This window comes from Lathamus discolor, chromosome 3 (assembly GCF_037157495.1).
Source record: "Lathamus discolor isolate bLatDis1 chromosome 3, bLatDis1.hap1, whole genome shotgun sequence".
Lineage (NCBI taxonomy): Eukaryota > Metazoa > Chordata > Aves > Psittaciformes > Psittacidae > Lathamus > Lathamus discolor.
Window position 1 is genome coordinate 129643100 of NC_088886.1, and position 12006 is coordinate 129655105.

Sequence of the window (12006 nt, forward strand, 5' to 3'; positions counted from 1 at the left end):
GCTGTGGCTACTGCCTGCCTCCCAGTGCAGAGTAGCTCTCTCCTTACCTTGAGTCTGCCTCACAGTGAGTGCAGAACTATGGTTTGACTGCAGCATATTCACCCTTCTACAAAGCCCTTTGTAGGTGATACTGCACAAGGTGCAGAAATCATTCACTGCCTTCTCTTTCTCTGCCACTTCCTTGCTGTGGTTTCTTTTTCCTGGGCAGTTTTATAGTTCTTGGCCTTCTTGAACCAAACGTGGTGAGCATGACCTCAGTGAGATTCTGTTGCAGTATGTTTCCCCTCTCCCTGGAATGAGAGACTGCTGTTTCCTCCTAGAAAAGTGTAATCGACACACTGCCTGGAGGCCAAGTCACTGTGTGTTTGACCTTTTGCCTTGGTCACTGACCCACATTTCATTCAAACACATTGGTAAATAGTGGCACTTCTTATGTCTTTAAGAATTATGTAACAGACGGGGGGAAGATTAGAATTGAAGCTATCTTTTACTATTTTGGGGTGGGGGCAGCCTGCCAGTTTTACTTCTCAAGAAGAAGCGAGTGTTTGATTTTTGTGAGTATGAAGTGTGTGACTCATTCTTCTCCTTGACATGCTTTAATACAGGTACTGAGTGGTGATGTACGTGAGGATGCATTGAGGCTCTGCTTGAGCTGACAGCACTTGATGCACTATAATCTCACATGTGGAAAGAGGAAATGAGTTAATCTGCAGTTAAATATAGAGTTGATGAAAGAGGCGGGAAGGGGAGGGGTTGACTCTAATCTCACTTAGGTTGGGGTCAGTTGAGAGTAACCTCCGTATCTGTATGGTATTACTCTGGGGTAAGTCATATCTCGCCTCTGCAGAGCTGACAACGTTAGCTAATGGAAAAAATGGCAACAAAGTGAGAATGTGCTGTAAGCTCTGGCATCGCTGCAGTGTTGTTCTTTCTGTTCAATCTCTACATGTTGGTGACACTTTTCTTCTTTTCCTTCAAGAGGTAACCGAAGGATCGTAGGTGTGAGCAACTACACATCACTGGAATTACATTTTAAGGACCAAATATAAGGGTGGATTAGTCTTGATCTACAAGCTTGGTTCTCTGTGATTGTCATGAAAATGTACCATGACTTCGTTTCTTTATTCTGCAGTTTGTTTGGTTTTTGTTTATTCCCGTCTCAGCTTTGAGCTGGGGATGCAGAAGAATTGAGAAACCAGGATACCTCCTCTGTAGCTATCCCATTCTCTTCTCCTTTTTTGTGCAGGTGTGTTCTTGAGCTCTGTGATAGATGGAGAGCTACTGATGACCATTCTCTCCAGCTTCCTGAATGCCTATGCTTTTTTTAGGGGAAAGGCTCCATTATTGTATTGCCTTACTGGTATAGGCTGCTTCTGAGCAATTTTCTCTGTGAAGTGCTGCAGGTGTGCCCAATCAGAAAGACAGCTACACCCAGTCAAAGACAAGTGCTTTGTACCAGGCTGGCACTGCTGCCAGGCAGGGCGCATTGCCTGCAGTGCACTGAAGAAGAGGTGAAATGGATTTTGCCAACTCATTTGGGCAGGTAAAACGAGACTTTGGAATATGGGCTGAGCAAACCTGAGAGAGGAATTTCAACAGCAGCCAAGAGTTGCTTCTTCTAGGAAGGCAGTTTGAGCTAATCTGTTATGTGCTGGCAGTGTTTCCTCAACAGTTGAACGCAAGTAGTCCATGTAAGGAATTTGCATTTGGAGATCACATACTATGTGGGTCATGTTTGTTGAGGAGTGGGTGAGGAAAGCCACTGGTTTACATAAGCTTGCGAAGATGAAAGGCCTGTTGGTTAAAAGAGTTCATTTTTATGCTGAAGAAAATCTACGCCTGTTTATAGAGATTGAGATCTAACCTGGAATGTACTTGGGCCTTTTTTGTTGACTTCACTGGGAATCACATACTTTTGCAGGGTTTATCCTTACATGTGAATTAGTAAGAGCATCGCTGTTGTCTTCGCTGTTCCTGTTGGCCCGAAGTGGTATAATGTCAGACAATCCAGTCTATAGACACAGGCTGAACTCTGGCCATCTGTCCCTAAGCAGTCTGTATAGGTTGCATACAGTTTGTCTGGTAAAGTCTAATAAACTCTTCACAAGTCAATAACATCAGAGATGGCTTACCAATATCAGGCTGATTCTCAGTATTATTAGTTGTAAGTGGCAAAATGCTACCAGGATCTGATCTTTGCTGCAATAGCTGAGGGTGGCGGTTTTGTTGTGTTTGATACTTACTAAGTTAGAACTTTCAAGATGGAGTGGCTGAGATAAGGAATTTTAAAAGATCTGTTGGTAGCTCCTCTTACCTGAACCACAAGTCTTATGACTTCCAGAGTGGAAGACCAAGGACAAGCATTAACTGAGCAAACAGTTGCTCAGGTTGAAGACAGGGACCCTTGTCCTCTCTTCCACACTGCTTCTTGATGCTGTGCAGATGCTAATGGTTGACTTCACTTACAGTTGTGCCAGCTGAAGAATGCATGTGAGCACTGTCTGATCAGCATCAAGAAAATAGATGAGCTTAATTTATTCACTGGTTTTGTGGTTTAACTTGGTGGATTCTGCTTTCTGTGGACTGTGGAGTGCTCACACTGACACTTCTGTTACCAGCATTGTGAGAAGTGGTAGCCTCCAGCAGGTGGGATGATGACTAGCAGATTTAAATGGAAACACCATCAAAAGATGGGTGTTGATTTCCACCCTTAGAGGCAGTATTAGACCAATGAAAAGACCATTGTGCTGGGAAAACAGGAGCCACAGTTTGTTCCTGGCGCTGATCCTGGTGTTATATGATCAGGTCAAATCACTTCTCATCCACGCATATGTTTTCCCTTCATCTGCCTTGTCCATTTAAACTCCTTGGAAATGGGTCTGCCTTATGTGGACAATGGTGAAATAATATTTTTATCCTGCTAGTCTTCCAGAGCTGCTTAAAGTTGTTGTTTGCTAAATGGCCTTTAGATCTGAGTATTGTTGGGTTTTTTTTTTTTTTCATTTCTTTCCAACCCTTTGCGTTTCCATTGCAAATCTGGCCCCATGCTGATGTGTTTATTTTTTCATTACCATTGTACTTGCTTTGATTTTGCAGCTCAGTGCCCAAATCACAGGACGCTGTACAAACAACATGATGAAGTCAAGCAGGGTTAGCCTTTCTCTTTTTACCTTGGAAACAATGTGAAAGTCCTGTGTTCCTTTTGCTTGGCACCTCCGGTTCCTGAGCACAAGGCTCTGTGTGTGTGTGCGCGCGCTGACTTCCTGCCGTGTTCAGGTGTGAGATCACTTGGACAGTATTTTCCACTGCTGACTATGGGGGTACTAGATGCTGTGCTGTCTGCTTGGTTGTGTGCGAGAGCAAGCTGTGAGGTACAGAAAATTAATGTAGGTATAGCAGCATGCTGAGCTGATGTCTATGTCTACAGCGTGTTGGTTGTGACTAGGTGCCATTACTAGGGCTCACAAGCATACACTTGTCTTGATGATCGTGTCTGACCACTGTCTGTGACAAGGAATTTTCTCTCATTTCTCACCTCTCCTATTTGATTTTTGGCAGCATTGCTTTCTCCATGGCAATGCGGCTTGAGTGTGGCCTGTGTCCAACCCTTTTAAGAAATGCCAGGCTGTTGATCTCAGAAAGGAAGAAGGAGCTGGACAGCTTGATTCTGCACTGCTGTGGTGGTGTCAGCCACTGTATCAGCCTGAATAGAGCAGCCTCCAGAAGCATCCGTAAAAATGTGGACCTTGGTACTTTTGTACATTAGGCTCATCCCCTTCTTGTTCCTGCTATTCCCCTTCCCAGGTCACTCTGAAAAGCCCCTTATGGCAGGTTTGGGTACCAGGACAGACCGAGGCTGTTGTTTGGTTCATCAGAATTACAGACTGCAGTTTCCCTAAGCCAGGGTGATTTACTTGACTGAGGATCTGAACACCCTAAACTCAAGCAGTGCTTAGAGTTAGGGAAACCCCTACCTTTAAGAGAGTGGGAGTGGGAGACAAACAACCCCACAGGAAACCCCTTTATCGGCACTTGATTTTGTGATGGGTTTTTGTTTTCTGCTCACTTTGCTTGATTTCAGCACTCACCTGTTAACACTGTTGCATTCACTCAAAGTTACCAGTTGGGAGTGCTGGTCCAGTTTTATACTCAGTTACCCAGTTTTGTATTTCACCAAGCAGTTCGGTTGCTGTTGGGGGCCCGGTGTGCTGCCTGCTTGTGCTGGAAGAGTCCAACTACCTCTTGCATTATTCAGTGGAAACTCATTCAGCAGAATTTTCTGTTACAGTGGGTAAAGCCAGAACACAGCTGAACACTAACAACGTTACAGTTAAAATGTTGAAAACTTTTTGCCAGTGTCCTTTATCTCTGACACTGTCAGCTGCCCTACTTTTGTTGCTGCTGACAGTAAGGGAAGTTTTGTCACTAACAGCAGTGGGTATAAAGTTTGTCCAAACTGAATCCTAGTGTAAGTCCTGCATTGATTTTTCACCAAAAATAGCTTCTCACTGTCCTCCAGGAGTTAATGTGGGACATATTTCCAAGGGGAAAGTTCAAACGTTGAATGCTGTCTTCTAGTCTGGAGCACAGACCAGCTATAAACTGCGTCTGTATTCCTGCGTCTTCCTGCACTCCACGGCTATATGCCAGGTTAGAGTCTTAGTTGTAACAACTCTAGGCACCAGAGTTTTTATCGGTTGCTTTTTGTGCCATTCACTCTCTCCTCCCCCTCTCAACCTAGCTCTTAGCCCTTGTGATGAGTAACAAGTTCTCCGCTTTGGGCAGCTTTTGGTATCTGGGACTCTGGCCAGCTTCAGCCTTTTGCCAACTCACAAGGACAGGGCAGGCTGGGAAAGCAAACAAGCTGTAGTTAATGCCAGCAGGGCAGCTTCTTGTATCACAGCAAAACCAGGGCTTGACCTTGCCGCTGGAGTATTAACTCTGTCTTGGTGCATACTTTGGTCAACTTTATAGGAAATTTTCTTCGAAGTACTAAATAAGCCTTTCGAAAGTGAGTAATTTCACTGATCCCTTTCTACTTGTTACAGATTTCTACTACTATACTGCCCTGGACAGAAAAAATTGTTTCAACTTGTGTTTTCCTAAGACTGTTCTAGGGTATTGAAAACTAGCCTGGTTCTTCTAGGCTCATTGTTTGAGTTATTAATGGGTCTTGAAAGAAGTCTTGAAGCTTGTAAAAATATCACGCTATTGGAACTTCGTGAACGTATTCTGACATGGTTCCTACTCCTAGGCAAGGTCCCTGGTACTCTGAGAGTTTTTACCTCTGAGCATCAACTTCCATTTACGCCCTCTCTGCACTGTCATGAGGACATCTAACTAGTAAGGCTTATTGGCTGACAAGCTGGTAGTACCAGGCCTTTGGAGGTTCTGGTCCTGCGTTGCTTGTAGAAAGAAATGTTGATCCATTCCTCTCAGAGCTTGAATAAAACACACATAAGGATTTGTTCAGTCATCCAGCATAGGCATGAAACTTTTCTAGTTGGTCTCTTTAAGTTCTTTTTGAAGTTGTTGAACACAGAGAAGTATGAAGAAGGCAGTGTAGATAGAGTCTGGGTTGCCCCCTGGAGGAAACTCTCCCTTCACTCAGTGTGGAAGAAGCTTAGGGTGAGTGGCTGACTAGTCCAGCCTGAAAAATGACATGATTAAAGTTGAGGGGTGTCAATACTTGCCTTATAAATCAAACTTCAAAGACATCTCACTAAAGCCAGGCTGCTGTTAATGTTTTTGAGTGAATGAATAAAGCTGCACAGGGATCTATCAAATAAATGTCAAATTTAACCATTTGGACTTAATATTGATCTGGACTTAGTCACATTTAGTGACCATCAATACATGCAAAAAAATAATTGTCCTCTGTGAATTCTGCCTCTGTAGCTGTCAGTCTAGCTGTGTACCAAGGAATTTGTCTGAAGACAACTGGAACAGGTTGCCCAGGGGGGTTGTGGAGTCTCCTACACTGGAGATATTCAAGGCCCGCCTGGACAAGTTCCTGTGTGATGTACTGTAGGTTACCCTGCTCTTGCAGGGGGGTTGGACTAGATGATCTTTTGAGGTCCCTTCCAACCCTTGGGATTCTGTGATTCTGTGATTCTGTGATGTATGTTTCTCAGTATGTGTCCACTATCTGTCCTTTTTTTCTGAGCGTTTTTAGTCCTGGCAATGGGAAGTTACATTTTGTGGCTGTCCTTACCCGTAGCTCCCAGCCTAGGGTCTGTATGGGACAAGCCTGTTCATGCATCAGGGTTATCTGCATAAGATGTGTATTCACATCTCTCTCTCTCTCTCTCTGCATCTTGCAAACCAGTATACTAAATTAAGCTGAAATCAGCAGTGATTTACATTAGTAAACAGACTGTAGGTTGTAGGGAGGCGTGAGTATTTGTGCTATTTAGCTGTCCTTGCTGCTTGGGGGGGAATCTCTAGCATAAAAGCAGGAAAATGGATGTGGTTTCAGCTTTCCCAGGAGACAACCGTAAATACCACTTCTCACATAGGGGATGCTAGGATACAGATCTGGTCAGGCTTCTGTTTATCCCAACTTCCTGCATGGTGAGGAGAGGGAATTGCTTTATCTAAAGGTAACATTATTTCTGTCAATGGCTGATTGCTTTGGTACAGTCCTCTTGATAGTTGTGTTGGACAGCAGGACTAGTGGCATTTATAGCATTTTCTTCCTCTTTGACTTTCGTAGGTATGTGCTGTTACGTGGCAGTTGCATGTGAAGAGAAGACAGAGTGGAAGTTGCTGTCAGAGGATCCTGTCCTCCTAAGCCGAGCCTAAGAAGTTCAGCCAGCTGACTGGTGTGAGTACTCTGAAGGGATGGGGAAGGACCATGTCACTGTGAGACCTCATCCTGAGTTGGGGCACTAAAATCCCATCTATCTCTGTCACTTGCAGTGAAGGAGTTTGTCTTCCTAATAGCAGCCTACCTGGGTGGTGCAGCAAAAGCTATTTGTGGGAAGAGCACCAGTGTAATATAGGGGCTTTTTTGGTAAATGAGCCAGTCAAAAGCTCCAGTTCATGAGAGCAGATCAAGCTCCAAGTGCTATTTTTCTGGCAAATCATGAGTGCATTAGATGAAACATAGTTGTTCCAACAAGGTTTAAATTTACCTTTGTCACCATCAGATGTGTTCCTTATTTATTATTTGTATTTATGACATCCTTTTCTGTTTATTTTGGTGCTGCTGCCAGAAAAATATTTTGTACCTTAGTCTAGGTCAGAAGCATATGAAGGTAGTGGGATTTTGGAGCTGGTTAGGCTTTAGGATAAGGACCAAAGTTTAGCAGTTGGCCTTGAATAGGCTACAAATGCAGGTTTAGCACTGGTGCTTGTCTGTATGGCAATAGTGAGCTGGATTCATTGCCTCCTCTGTAAAGAGGTCATTGGGTTAGGTTTGAGTGGATGTCAGGGTGTGTGACTTGACTTGGTGTAGGTTTAGAGCAGACTGCAGCTGTTAGACTGGGACTGGGGTTTGGAGGGGAAATATGGAGTTGATGACATAAGATCAGATCCTCAAGGGGTTACAGGACTAGATTTAGGATAGCTGCAGACACGACAGCTACAAATACAGGTGAAGCTGATTTGCTTTCTTTAAAGATGGTGTGGGGGTTTTGGTACCATATGGTCTAAGATTAAGTCCTGGTGGAAAGAAGCTTGACAGTTCTTAGATAAGGTTTGATATTCTTACTTGCCTAAGGCAGAAGTGCTTCAGCCTTTGAGAACTCTGCATTGAAGCAGAAGTCTTAGACACAATCAAGTCTGAGGCTCATATGTCAAGCTCTTGAGACCCCTTTTTCCCCAGTAGAATGACTGTGAAATGGAGCCTGTTTGTGATCAGGACAGCAAAGGTCAAAGCAGCAGTTACAGAAGACTGAATCACTGCCATCCCAGAAATAGCAAATACAACTCTTTTGGACTACTTCTCCCTTTGTTTCTAAAAAGGCTGAAAGCATCAGGGGAGCAGTCTTTCTGGTCTTTCCCCTTCTCTTTTCTCTGCCTGGATGCTCTAGTGGTCTCAAATTTCAGCTCTGTATGATCATCTCAACGTCTTTTTCATATAACACTGTACCTGATCTTTGTCTCCAAGCCACTCTTGCATCTATGCTGACATTGTGATTCTCAGGGTTTGCTTATATCTCTCTTCTTTGCCAATACAGTGCCCTTCCAGTAAGGCTGCATCAGTCTCTTGCACGCTGAGCATGCAGAGGCTGCTGTTAGCATGACTGTGCTGTAGTTTTTGTGAATTGGTCCTCTCTGAGGAACGAAAGTACAGGTTGTTGGAGAGGAAGCTGGAGAAGCTTTTAGGATGTATCAAGCCACATTTTATGTTGTTGTCCTGCTGCCTTATAAGCAAAATCACATTAATCCTGCTGTTGAGCTGGTACAACTACTTGGGCCATTTCACACCATTTTATGATCCTGTGCTTTGCCTGCAAAAGGGAGGAGAGCTCCTTCTCCTCAGTTTGCCTGTTTTAGGTGGGAGTATGGTACTAGTTCCATTCCAGGTTAGATGGAGCCTTAAATAGCTATTCTTACATTACCTTTTTATATGAGAGAAAATATATGCTTTTCTATAGTTTGACTCTTTTCCATTATTTGAAGGTTCATGGGAATGCGTGGAAATGTTTGTATACCATGCAATTTTTGCATTTGTTGGTTTTAAATATATAATTAAGGCATTGTGTTGGTTTTTAATATGACCTGCAGTTCATGCTGCAGATCAGCTATTCGCTTCAGATCTTTAGTCCAGGCATCTTGCGCTTAGTGGCAACAAAATAGTTCTGGGCTTGACAAGCTGGACCAAAGGCTTGTGGGGGGATATGTAGCCAGTGTACCAGGAAACAAAACAAGTCTATGAAAACATAGGGGGGAAATCTTGACTATATCTTTTGCTGTCATAGGTGAGGGAGGCAAAGTGTGGAAGAACACTGCCAAGTTAGGTCCAAGGCCTCTCTAATTGTTTTTCCTGGAAAGGAGATATCTGGTCTTAGTGCATGTAGAGAGCTGTTGCGGAAGCTGCTAAGGAGCTGCTGTTCTCACTGATGGCCACATTTCCCAGGGCTTTCTGGTCAATAGCTGTTGCCTCATTCAGTTCCTGAATTCACTGCTTCAAGTGAATTCTGAAGATTACTCAGGCTGCTGTAAGGTACAGTGAGTCCTCAATTCGCTAATTCCGTGGAGACAGAGCAGGATGTCTTCTAGAGGAAGGCACTGCCCAGAATGTCATTTTGTCTCCAGTCAGCTCATCTCACCAGCTCCGCACCAGCTCTGCCCATCTTAGACTAAAAGAAGTTCAAATAGTGCAGTACAGTGCCAGAAACTAGAGCAGTAGCAGTGAGAGGGAGTTTATAGAAAGCAGGAAGATGGAGTTTTCATTTTTTCCATTGAACTTTTGGAAACAGATGGAGAGTTGATGAGGCAGAGATGCTGGGAGGGACAGTGTGTTTCAAATGTTTTCCTTAATGTCTTCCCAATCTGCTCGTAGATTCATAGCTCCTGCCTGTTCAGTATGGGGCAGTTAGTGTGTGATGTGAGAACTTCAGCGCCCCCAGGCCTCCAGAGGTGGATATTCCCCAAGGCATGTTGGGCTGTGTCTTTTTGGCTAAGGAACTTCTGACATAAAGGGTCATGGGAACAGCTTATGCCTAATGGGCAATGTCTTTTTTTACTTCGTTCCAAGTCTCTGTAGTGGTGGGCTTTCTGGATAGAGACAATGACCCAGGAACATCTTGACTGAGCCTGGTACCAATGCCAGCCTCTCTAGCTGGCCTATGTTGGGGGTATTTTTGATGTTTGTTTTTCTTTCTGTGGGCTTTTCTAAAATCTGGTTAGAAGCCAGGAAGAATCTAACCAGAGCCCACCAGTGCACTGACCAGCAGTCATTATCATTATTTAGTCACCCACTTACTGTTTCTTTGCTCTGACAAGAAATGTTGGTGTGGTGAAAGGGGACAGAAGATCAGCTTTTGTCCTCATATCCTTTTAAGAGGTTCAAGCACATTTCCTCTCAATACACCTATACCAAAGTGTTGCCATTAGAGGACAGACTTAGTCAGTGAGGAAATTCGGTGGCAGCCATAGTTTGAGGGAGAGTAATCAATGAGAAGGGGAAACTTAAACCCTCATTAACTGCCAAAGGCAATGACTTTCAGATGTGAACTGTGAGACATGATTACTCTCTCATTAGCTTTCATAGTTACAAATGTAACTGGTTAAATAATTCCAGCCAGCTGGCCAAGTTAGAGGCAAATCCACTTTTATGCTCAGCCTGTATTTTTTAGGCTGGATCTCTAGTTATTAATAAGACACACAGCATGTACATTGAGCAGAACTGCTGGGACTTAATTTCCATGATAGCCTGGGCTTGCTGCTGGAAGGCATGTTGCTTCTTTTAGCTCTGTTGTTCTGTTCCTGGAGAACACAGGATGAACTGTGGGTAGCCTCATTTGATATTCACTTGTCTTTAGCAATTAGGGAAAAGCATTGCAGAAGAATACTGAGATGAAGAGAGTGCACAGCCTGAATTTTCTTTGCTGTTTCTGCTAGTTCCCTTCTTCACTGCACTCCTACCTCTCATTTTTACCCTCGACAGTCTACCAAATCATTGTAATTAGAAGAGCTAGTAAGCTCGGGTACTGTCCCAGAGATTATACTAAGTATCTGAGTATTTTGAATAAGACAATTCTACAAAAATCATCTTCCTTGTGCATCATACAGGAGATGATTTTGTCCTGGCTGTACCTTAAGGTTAATTTAAGCTCTACAGCACAAAGGTTTAAGAGCACTGGTAAACAGCTCGTGCCATTACAAAAGCTTGTAATATTGGTTGGGCTGCATTCTGTTGCCTTCCCAGCCCTTTCATTGAATAAGGTGCTGCTGTTTGGATCAGTTATGATGACTCTGGCCTAAACTAAACTTGTTATGCACTTGAACTGTTGTTGATGGTCTTCCGTAGCAGAGGAACAGAAGAGCCTGGGTTCACCTGTCTCACACAATCCAGTATCACTGAGAATAATCCTTGTGTCTCACACCCCAGTTTGGCACATATGCCACAAATAGTGCATATAAGGTTTTGCTTCCATTTTGCCTTAGTGTAGATGGTAGTACAGGGTACAAAGTGCTGGAGATACTTGCGTGCAGGTGAGGATGCATGTTTTCTTGATTGCATGCTGTAGTGGCAATTTCCTTAGGACTTGGATAAGCGTAGCTGAGCCCTAAGTTGTTCCCCTGTAGTGTTGTATTTAACACATCCTGAATTCTACTACATTACTTGGTCCAGGGTCAGCAACTGTTCAAGATAGCTGAGCAAGGTTATACTTTCTTTTATGCATGGGAGTTTAAATAGGTCAGTAGCTGGGAGAAACTGCTACTCAGGTGACTGCTAAACAGAAGGTCACTCACAGTTTGTGTTGTTTTGAGGCAGTGCTTTCCAGCCCCTGCCAAATTCTTTGTTCAGTAGAAGACAGCAGCAGGAGCTTCACAGAAGTCTCTGTCTCCCTTAAGATGCTGTAGATCCTAAATCCTGGTTAACTGTAATCCTACCAGGTAGTATTTTTTTCTGTTTTAAATGAGCAATCACTAGCCTACAGCATCTCTTGTCTCCCAACAGACAGAAGGGACAGTAGGACAGTTCTTCAGTCTTCAGCCAGGAAGCCAAATTACGTATTTGCTTTTCTCAGCCATTTGAGAAAATTTTCTAGCAGTTTGTCTTGTAGTCCATGCTGTGTTCTCTGTACACTTAACAGGTAATGTGCTTTCATTGGATTAATACATATATTATTATTGCAAGGGCCTCTGGGTAGCCATTAACTACTTCTGCCCTAAAGACTTATTAATGCTGGCAGATCAAGTTCCTATCTAGAGCTTTTAAAAGGCTGCATACATTTTTACAAGGTGTTTTTCTCGGTCTCTGGTGGCAGCCTGAACACCTTTATGCCATGCAGATTCAGCTGTAAGTGCTCCCTGAGTCCTTATGCAGTT

The 12006-nt window shown here is 43.6% G+C and overlaps 1 protein-coding gene across 3 annotated transcripts in view; it reads left to right on the top strand.

The window, feature by feature from the left end:
* Positions 1 to 12006, top strand: part of SORBS1 (sorbin and SH3 domain containing 1) — a 171599-nt gene that overhangs the window by 77283 nt on the left and 82310 nt on the right. For all 3 annotated transcript variants that reach the window (XM_065671689.1, XM_065671690.1, XM_065671688.1), the window contains one exon: positions 6716 to 6826. The gene's annotated coding sequence lies outside the window, so the exon portion shown is untranslated. The remainder of the gene's footprint in view (positions 1 to 6715; positions 6827 to 12006) is intronic.